Source organism: Lactuca serriola, chromosome 9 (assembly GCF_051521515.1).
Source record: "Lactuca serriola cultivar US96UC23 chromosome 9, Lser_US96UC23_V15, whole genome shotgun sequence".
Taxonomy (NCBI): domain Eukaryota; kingdom Viridiplantae; phylum Streptophyta; class Magnoliopsida; order Asterales; family Asteraceae; genus Lactuca; species Lactuca serriola.
Genome location: NC_136416.1, coordinates 43,827,067 through 43,837,210, shown reverse-complemented (window position 1 = coordinate 43,837,210; position 10,144 = coordinate 43,827,067). Strand labels below are relative to the sequence as shown.

Genomic DNA, 10,144 nt, shown 5'->3' with positions numbered 1-10,144 from the left:
GGTTCATCCGTTTAACCTTAAGAGGGGTGATGTTGGACGGAGGCTAGGGCTGTAGGGCACATAATCGATAAAGTTTGAGTGATGAAGTACTCTGCATGCACGAGCTTTTTTTGGGCAATAATAAATGTATTTTAATTAAAAAATAATTATATATATATATATATATATATATATATATATATATATATATTCAAATAATAATAATATTTTAATATTGCGGTGCGGTTCGGTTATTGCAGTTTTATGAAAATATAAAACCGCACCGCGCCGAAAATTTGCGGTTTTTTGAAATTTTAAAACCGCAACATCGGTTATATGTTCGGTTTCGGTTTTTTGGTGTCGGTTTTTCAGTTATTTTGCGGTTTTTCGGTTTGCGGTTCGGTTTTTGCTCACCCCTAGTTCTTATGGTTGTCGCTGTTTTGCAGTTTTTTGGTCCATGTTTTGAAATTTTGACATGGTTGGTCTTCATGGTTGCCAACTCTTGTAAGATTAGTCCCGATCCATGTGAATATCTATTTGTTTTTTAAATAATGTCATTTGTATCCATATTTTAAGCAGGATTTTTTTTAATAGATTAGTCCCCATCCATGTAAATATTATGGACATGTTCATTATTTTTTTTATGTTGTGTGTAACCATAAAAGTTCTTATGAACACAAAGTTCTTATGAACACTAATAACCACCAAAATATCATATTGCCCTCCCTTTCTTTTGTTTCCTATAATATTTCATTTTTTTATTTATGTCAATTTGACCATATTTCCATCTTTTGTTTCACAAAATATTCCATATTTTATTTGTCTTTTTTTTTAAACCGCAACATGGTTCGTAACTTTTTAGCTAATTAAAGGAAATATTGTTTAGTATAACAAATTCTAAAAAAAAATCTATTTATTTATAGAGGAAATAATTAGAGCATTTCTGTCAATTATTTTTAAACCGCGAAAGTTTTAAAAAAAATATTTATTATAACATCTTACTTTCATTTTGTTTTCAGTTAGACAAATTAAATGATATAATGACATGCTGCCAATTTCTTATTTTTGAATGGTTGGTTAGTGATTATTCATTTTTTTCTTCGGATATAATCTTTTTCATTTCTACCGATTTTTTTATCATTTAGTGATTATTCTTTTTTTTATTTGTTTATTTATTTATCATGATTTAGACTTGACTATTATTTAAGTTTTTTGAATAAACAACTTTTTTTGAAATTGCTACCAACTTCCTATTAACTATTTCATGCATGAGGTTCCTTTGCAAAGTTCTTGATTCAAAATGATTTCAAAACCGAATATCAATAATAAGATACTATCATTTGCAAAGTTTCTTTAATGGCTAAATACCAAAAATAGCATTATACATTCAATCTTTCCTCTACTCTTAAGCAAGACAAAACTGCAAATTTGGTCCTTGTGGTTTTCAAAAATCTTTGGATGGGGTCCAAAAAGTTTCCGACTTGCATGGAAGGTCCAAAATCAAGGTTTTTCTGGATTTTTGGTCCCTGATACATTTGAAAAGACGATTTTACCCTTTTCATTTCTTTTTCTATTTTCTTTATTTATTTTGGCATTTAAATAATTAAAAACAAAAAAAAAACTAAAATCTCTCTCTCTCTCTCTCTCTCTCTCGCACACTTTCTCATCCCCCAAAAATTTTCCCATCGATCCTATCTTCTTCCTCCCAGTCTTGCTTTCAATACGATTCCATACTACCACACTCCCACCATTCCTACCTGTTTGATGTAAACCTCCACCCAATAACCTTCATTCTCGTTTTTTCTAACTCGTCGCTTTCTCTGTCACTGTTGTGAACCACCATCTACGAAACCCTAGTCGTTGTTCATCCGTTTCGAACAAAGAGGAAGGAAGAGAGAGGCTGAGAGGAGATGAAATCAATTTTTGAAAGCACTTTGAATGGCGCACCAAATCTAGAATGTTACTGTAGGCGCCGTCTTCAATGCATTTGAGATCAAAGGATTCGAATTTGATGACCTTCTTCCCCAACATAGACATAAGTATGTATGTGTGTGTGTCCATTTCTAGATCTAACTTTATCACCGTTAACTTACAGAAGATCTGAAGTCGACGATCATCTGACCAGCTCCATTAATTTCGTCTATGTATCCTTCTTTATACTCGATTTTAGGTCCGACCCTTATCCTTTTTCTTTTTTTGTTCAATCATAGGTGAGGGGCTGCTCCGACTACTTTTGTTGCTTCGTTTCCGATGAGCTCAACGAGAGGGAGGGAAGGAAGAGGATGGTGGTGGAAACCGCCGAAATAAGGTGGCGGGGACTGTTGGTCGGTAATCCAAGGAAGAAAGGGGTGGAATTGGGTGGTTCCCGGTGACACAACCCCAAGAACGACAGGGAGGCTGTGGTGGTGGTGTTTATGGGTGCTTGGGTTCAAAAGGTTTTTTAATTTACCCAGTTGAATTCGACAAGGAGAGAGAGAGAGAGAGAGAGAGAGAGAGAGAGAGAACACTGGGTCGGGTGGGAATACTTTTTTCCTTTTTTCTTTATTTTTTAATTAGAATAACATTAGAATAATTATAAAAAATACAAAAAAGAAAATAAAAGGGTATAATCGTCTTTTTAAGTTTTTTTGGACCAAAAACACAGAAAAACCTTGATTTTGGACCTTCCATGCAAGTCGGAAACTTTTTGGACCCCATCCAAAGGTTTTTGAAAACCACAAGGACCAAATTTACAGTTTTGTCCTAAAGCAATTACTAATTACATTAATAGTTTACTGTTTTTTTAATGACTAGGTGGAAATAGAAATGTAAATTTTTTCCCTTATTGTCCCATCTTTGTAGATGATATATCGAAGAGAAATTATTATTTATGGAATCGGGTATGATTATCTATGTTATTATTGATACATTCTTCAATTCATAATAATGTATATGGTTATGGATAAGATAGAAATCACAATTTGGAAGACACGTAGTGTAAAAAAAAATTAATGTTTTTTCTATTGGGTGCATGAGTTTAAAACACGAGTGACACTACTAATATAGATTTATTTGGAAATTTTTTTAGTGTCACGCCTACGAAAATGTTCTGCGTCCGCCAGTGATTACATGTTTGGAAGACACCTCCTTTCCTAGCTCGAGATTTTCTCAAGACAACACAAGAACGCTATATAGTATTTGCAAACAAGAACTAATTGCCTGTAGATATTAATTTCTGAAAAAAAAAAAAACTGTTCACCCCTGACGCTTGGCGCGGGTAAACGACTAGTGTATATATATATATATATATATATATATATATATATATATATATATATATATATATGGAAAAGTTCAATAGAGAACCATAATTATGGGTTCTTCAAGAAACCAATTTTTTTCTTTAATTTCTAGAGCTTATTCTTTATCGAAAAAATAATCTAAAAATATCTAAATTCATATATTAACATTGTGAATGTGAAAAATACTTTTCGGATTCACCGTGTGAATCCGGATTCACGTTGTGAATTTTCGAAGATTCACATTGTGAATTTGACGTAAAAAAAAAATCGAATTTTATATCATTGGAAAAAGGATAAAAAGTCATGAAATTCTATATTTTCAGTTTTTTTTAATAAAAAATAAGTTCTAAAAGTTGAAAAAAAAATTGGTTCCTTGGTTAATTATGGTTCTCTATTGAACCTCACCCTATATATATATATATATATATATATATATATATATATATATATATATAGGGAGAGGATCAAATGAGAACACCTAAAAGGTTGAGAACGCGAGAACAATTGTAGACCAATAATTCCATAAGGGTGTAAAAGAAATTTTACAATGTAATTAAATATGGATAATTAGTTAATTCCTACAATCATGGGATGCTATCTAATTAATTGATTTTTTTTTTACCTAAATGCTAGAAATGAATTTAATCTATTTTTAATCAATAAGATTATTAAAAAAACGTTTTTACCATGATCAAAAAATGTTTTTTATTTTTTATTTTTTATTTTTTTACCAGTATATTAAAAAGGTTGATGAATTAAGCATTTCACTGAATATGTGTAATCATACAAAAATAAAAACATATTTGTAGTCATGTACGAAGCCGTTGTAATCGTCAATGAATAGATGAATTAAGTTATAATAATAAATGAATATAACACACTTTATAGAGAAAAATTACAATACAACTATAATCATAAATAAATCAAAACATATTGGATATATATATATCTGGATCATCTATTCATAAATAATAACACAAAAAGTTACAATGTAATACATATCTATTTTTCTATAATCACATTTGAATACAACATAAACAAAAATTATAAAAAAAATAATTAATTACTATTATACAATCATAAATGAATAAGACGAGATCTTTTCTGCTTTGTATTGTTTGGTTGTATATTAGCACTCCAACATTCTGTTTGTAGAAGCATCTCGATTTCCTTTACACACTGTGAAATAAAGAAATAAATACAATTAACAATCAACTAAATTAAAAAGATTTAGAAAAACACATATGCCATCAAATTATATATGAAAAGACATAAACAAAATATAAAATGCATATGAAATCCTATAATTATAATTAAATTCATAAATGAATATGTATCATTAATAACAAATAAATACACTTCTAATCATAATGGATACCACTCTAATCATAAATGAATACCATAGCTGCAGATGAGGCATGGGGTCCTTCAAAATACTTCTGAAATCCAATGTCATATGATTTTTTGACAAGCATGTGAAGTTCATCTTTATGGCAATATCTTTTGCAGATTCAAGGTTAACTATTAAATGTTTAGCTTTTACAGAGGGATACCATTTGACATCATCACTAATTTTAGCAAGAAGACAAAGCTGAACAATGTTTGCAAAGGAAAAACGCACCAAAAATTTGAAAAGATCATAGAAATTCATGCCTGCATGAAAAAAAAAGACTTTGTAACTTAACTTATATAAGAATGCATGATTTTTTTTTATTGGCTAATCACTAAAATAACTTCCTACATGTATTAGCTGCAATATTTCGTTGACAAAGTCCTTCAAAATCATCACAAATGTCATTGATATCTTCAATATACTCTATAGCTTCTTTGTAATCTCTCAAAAGATGATCCCACTAAAAGTACAATAATAAGTGAATGATAAAAACAAATCTTCATAAATTGTTTTTGGTTTATTTGATTGTTACTTACCACCCAAGAAATGTTATATGCATTGAACCAATTGTGGTTTATTGATATTGTATCTTCCTGTAACAAATATATTAAGCACAAATGTATAAAAAAATCTATCACATACCACAAATATATGTGTATTTGTAACATACCAGATTATAAACTTGATGATGCCATCCATTAGGAACAAAAATTATTTCATAGAAATCAATTGATACTAGCTTTATGGAAATTCTACTGATGCCCTTGCTTTATGGAAATCGAATAGAATAAAAAGATGTTATTATAGAGATTAATTGGTACTAGAACTTGATGAAAGCCCAGGTTGATAGAAATCAATTGTGATTTTGATAATGCTTGCAAGTATATAAAGAGGGTAAAATCGGAATTATAGAGTTTCGATTCCTTCTCAATACGTGATTAATTTCCTTTCATACCAAGTAGCCCTTGCTTTATGAAAACCCTAATTTCAGAAAAATAATGATGATTAAGAGGAACAACGATGGTGATAGAATGTCGACAAAATCACCTGAAAAGGGTCAATCTTTTGAAGATTGATCTGGAGGCGAAAAAGGTTGACCATGGTTTCGACGGACGTGAATGATGACGTCTTGGGTGGTGGTGGTTGTTCGGAGACACGGTGGTGGTTGTTCGGAGTCACTATACATAAACTCCATGGGTTGGCGAGTTGTGATGGTCAGATTATGGCTGCGAGACTGTGAAAATTGATGGTGCGATGGAAGGAGTTTGAGAGAAGAATATACCATGGTGTGCAAGAGGCAATTTATTGATAAAACCCTAGATATATAGAAAGAGAGATGAATAACAATATGGAGAATTAGAAAGGAACTACGGGAGTAAGTGAGAAATTATAGGAATGGGCAAAAGATGTAATTACCATCATACCCTTATCACCTTTTTAAAAGTTACACTTTAATACTAACAATTTCAGAATTTACATAAATGGTCCATTTGATATTAGCCTTAGATTTCAATATTTAGATGCTCTAGATCTATTCTCGCGTTCTCAACCTTTTAGGTGTTCTCATTTGATCCTACTCCTATATATATATATATATATATATATATATATATATAAGAGAGAGAGAGAGAGAGAGAAAGAGAGAGAGATTCTTGTAACAATAAGAATGGGAATTGAAGCACTTTCTATGTTTCTGTTGCAATCGATGAATGAAGAATAGAAAAGAAAAAAACATATCACTTTTTTTTTTCTTTTCATTAATCAAACCCAACCCCTCATTCTTTCTCTTTGATAAACGAAGAACATATCACTTTCTTCTCTTTCTCTTAATTGAACCCAGCCCCCATCTTCCAATCGATGGTCTACAAAAAACGAAAGAGTCGCCGGTATAAGGTAGAAGGATATAAAACAAGAGGAAGTATTGTTGCCGGAAAAAGGTGGACGTTAGGACCAAGATTGAGGGCGTTAACGACTGTCGATAATGATAGAAATGAGAGAAGGAATTAGATATAATTATGGAGATGTAGTTACCTGATAAATTAGCAGTCAAAATACTTGTCAGTTTTAATCATCAATTAGCAGCCAAAATAGCTATGAATTTTAAACCACTGCAAGAAATATAAATTCATTGCTCGGTATATGTTTAAGCTTTGAATTAATTCAACTTTGTTGACACACATTTTGATTTTACTTGAAATGATGGTAGAAATCAAGGTTTAAGTTTGGACATTAAGAAAAGAATACTACTCAATCATAATTAGTATATTGATAATATATAAGAACATTCACAATGTATAGTTTAACGTGAAAGTTAAATGAGATGACATGTCTAATTAACATTCAATAAATTAAACTTTAAAATTATGGTATGTCATATTCACATTCAATGGATATAGAGTACAGTGGTCATTAAACTCTTTAATAAGAAAATGAAACATTTTCACTATTAAATATATATTTCATTGAACTCTATTGAGTTCACTGCATTTGAGTTCAGTGCATTATAGAAAATTAATATAAAGTTGTATAATGAAGAAAAATGATAATGTATTAATCCATTAAACTCTAGTGATACCCTAATTAGCTTACTACTTTTATACTTCCTTCGTTCCAATATTATTGTCCACAGACAAAAAACACAAATATCAAGAAAAACATTAATTATCACTAACTTTATATAATAAAATGACAGTTTTGTCTTTACTTTGCATTTAATGTTTCATTAAATTTTAGTTTGTTAAGTAATAACAAGGGAGTATTTTGGTAAAAATGTTATTTATTTTTAGAAGTCGACTATTATTTTAGGACAAACCAAAAAAGAAAGATATACTATAATTTTGGGAAAAAATGAGTATTAAAAGCAACACGGGTTCAATGGTTCATTTTATATGCATAATGTTTCGAGAAAATGACCGCGCGTAAACATCGTTATCATTACATAGATTCACTTCAACGCTATTTTGTGTTATAAATTTTGTTTTGTGATTAGTGTCATAGTTTTCGTAGACTTCTTTTATATATTTTCCGTTTTAGGATTAACTTTTGCTAAAGTGTTCGTCGGGAACAAAATTATATATATATATATATATATATATATATATATATATATATATATATATATATATATATATATATATATATATATATATATATATATATATAGAAGTAGGTTCAATGGAAAATGAACAATTAGGGCAATATATGCTGGAACCAATGATCAAGTGACACATATCTATTTCTTTTTTCATAAGCAATGTATTATGGAAGTTCTTTATGTAGTTATTCAAAAGTGATGTGTTGTCACACTTTCATTGGTTCTAACATGTGTTGCCCTAATTGTTTATTTTCCATATAACCCTCCCTATATATATATATATACATATATATATATATATATATATATATATATATATATATATATACCCTAATAAATGAAAATATTATTGCCACTTATCATTCTTTTATTTATTTGGCCACATGTCATTTTGTCATAATTTTGAAATATATTTATTTTCCACTTGTCAATTACTTCATTATTCATTTCTACTATATCATTAATTTAGTTTCCATAAATTAAATGTACAATAATAACTATTAATTTTAAATTTCAAATTTCAGTTTCAATTTCAATTAAATTTAGACTTTAAACATTTGTATTTAACATTTTATAATAATAAATCGTTTAGTACACGGGTCTAACAATTAAATACATAATTTTAATTAATTTATTTTTTGCATGTTTTTTTTTTCATTATTTTCATTTATTTCATATTTCAAATTCAAATAAACTCTTCATTTAATCGCTCCTGATTAACATTATGTTTTAATTAACCCGTATAATATACGGGTTTCACAACTAATATATATATATATATATATATATATATATATATATATATATATATATATATATATATTAAAATTGTTAAACTAAATTTTTTAGCATTTTTGTTTTTTGCTTTGTGTACATATAGCGTGCGACTGTTTTTCCTGCGTCTCTTTTACTCTCTCACGCACATACAGCACCTTAATAGAATATTTAGATTGAGATTAACCATGGTGGGAAAACCAAAACTTATAATATAACAAGTACACTGCATATAACACATGACTATATATGGAAAACACAAGTGTCCCATATTTATTTTAATAAATACTTTATGATATTTGTTTGTAAAGCTTCCCAACCAACGTCTTAGGATGAACTTAATTTACTGGACCCTGCAACAACCACAAAAGAAAATATAAAAACAGGTTTGATTTATTATATAGTTTGATAATATTCTAACTAATAATTAAATACTAATGTCCTTTTGATAATAAGAATCTGAAAAACTTTTGAACCAAAATTAAAATTTTCAACTTTTTTTATGATAATATTGTTGATGAGAGAAAGTGTATATTTGATTTCGATTATTACAAAAAAAGACACTTATGGTTATGGAACGATATCTATGTTAAATTTTATGCTTACTAAACAGAAAAGAAGAAGAAGAAGAATGCCATGCATGTTGAAATATCTAGTCGATGAGACGTAATATCTAGTTTGACACGGAAGAATGATCTCTATATCTATTTTGAGACGGAAGGGTAATGCTTAAAAAAGTGTATAAATTAGACATACTTGGTGCAATCAGTGGAGGGGCTGAGCTTGTATGGAATGTTAACCCCACACTTTCCTGGAAGGCTGATGGCGTAGTTAGTTTTGATGCCGGGGTATGATGCATAAGCATTCTTCAGGCAAACACAGGCAGCTTTCCGGTCGGGGGTTGTTTGTGCAGCAGCATTCAGACTCTTAACACCATTGCAACATGGTACTGGCACTGCACCACCGTTCCTCAGGTAAGCCAGGCATGGCAACATCTTGGTCACCACCACACCGCAGGTAATAGCGGCCTCTGCATAGGGTGCAGACACCACCATGCAAGCCACCACAGAACACAAGAGCTTCATTATCATCCCTGCCATTAATGTTGCGTACTGTACTTAACTCGAAAAAGAAACTCTAATACGAGAGGTGGTTATTTATGTCTATGGATTTGATGTAAGAAAATGTTATCGAGGATACCAATATATATAGGGTATTCTATGGATGTTGATGGATTCATAATTAATTAAAGGCCGTAAAATTTTGAAGTATATATATGTATATATATCTTCGATATATATAAACGATGTTTTATAACACAACGAAAAACAAATGTCTTTGTGCAATTGATTCAAATGTTTGAGACTATGATCTCACGATAATTTCAAGATATTTAAGTCTCATAGATTTTTATTTTTTGGAAAATTGCAAAGAAAGTATGGAAAAGGTTTTATCCTCTGTTGTATATCTTTATTCACTGAACATACAACCATTTAATATACATTGGATATAGTCGTTATATCAATATACCATTGCAGTTTGTAACATCGACATGTGAATATTAAGAATTGAATGCAATTATAAGGACAAATTAATAAAGTCTTTTTGTAGACTAAAACTAAT

General features: G+C 29.6%; 1 pseudogene; it reads right to left on the bottom strand.

The window, feature by feature from the left end:
• Positions 1-8,864: 8,864 nt before the first annotated feature.
• LOC145075632 (non-specific lipid-transfer protein Lac s 1 pseudogene) lies at positions 8,865-9,621 on the bottom strand (annotated as a pseudogene).
• Positions 9,622-10,144: the final 523 nt, after the last annotated feature.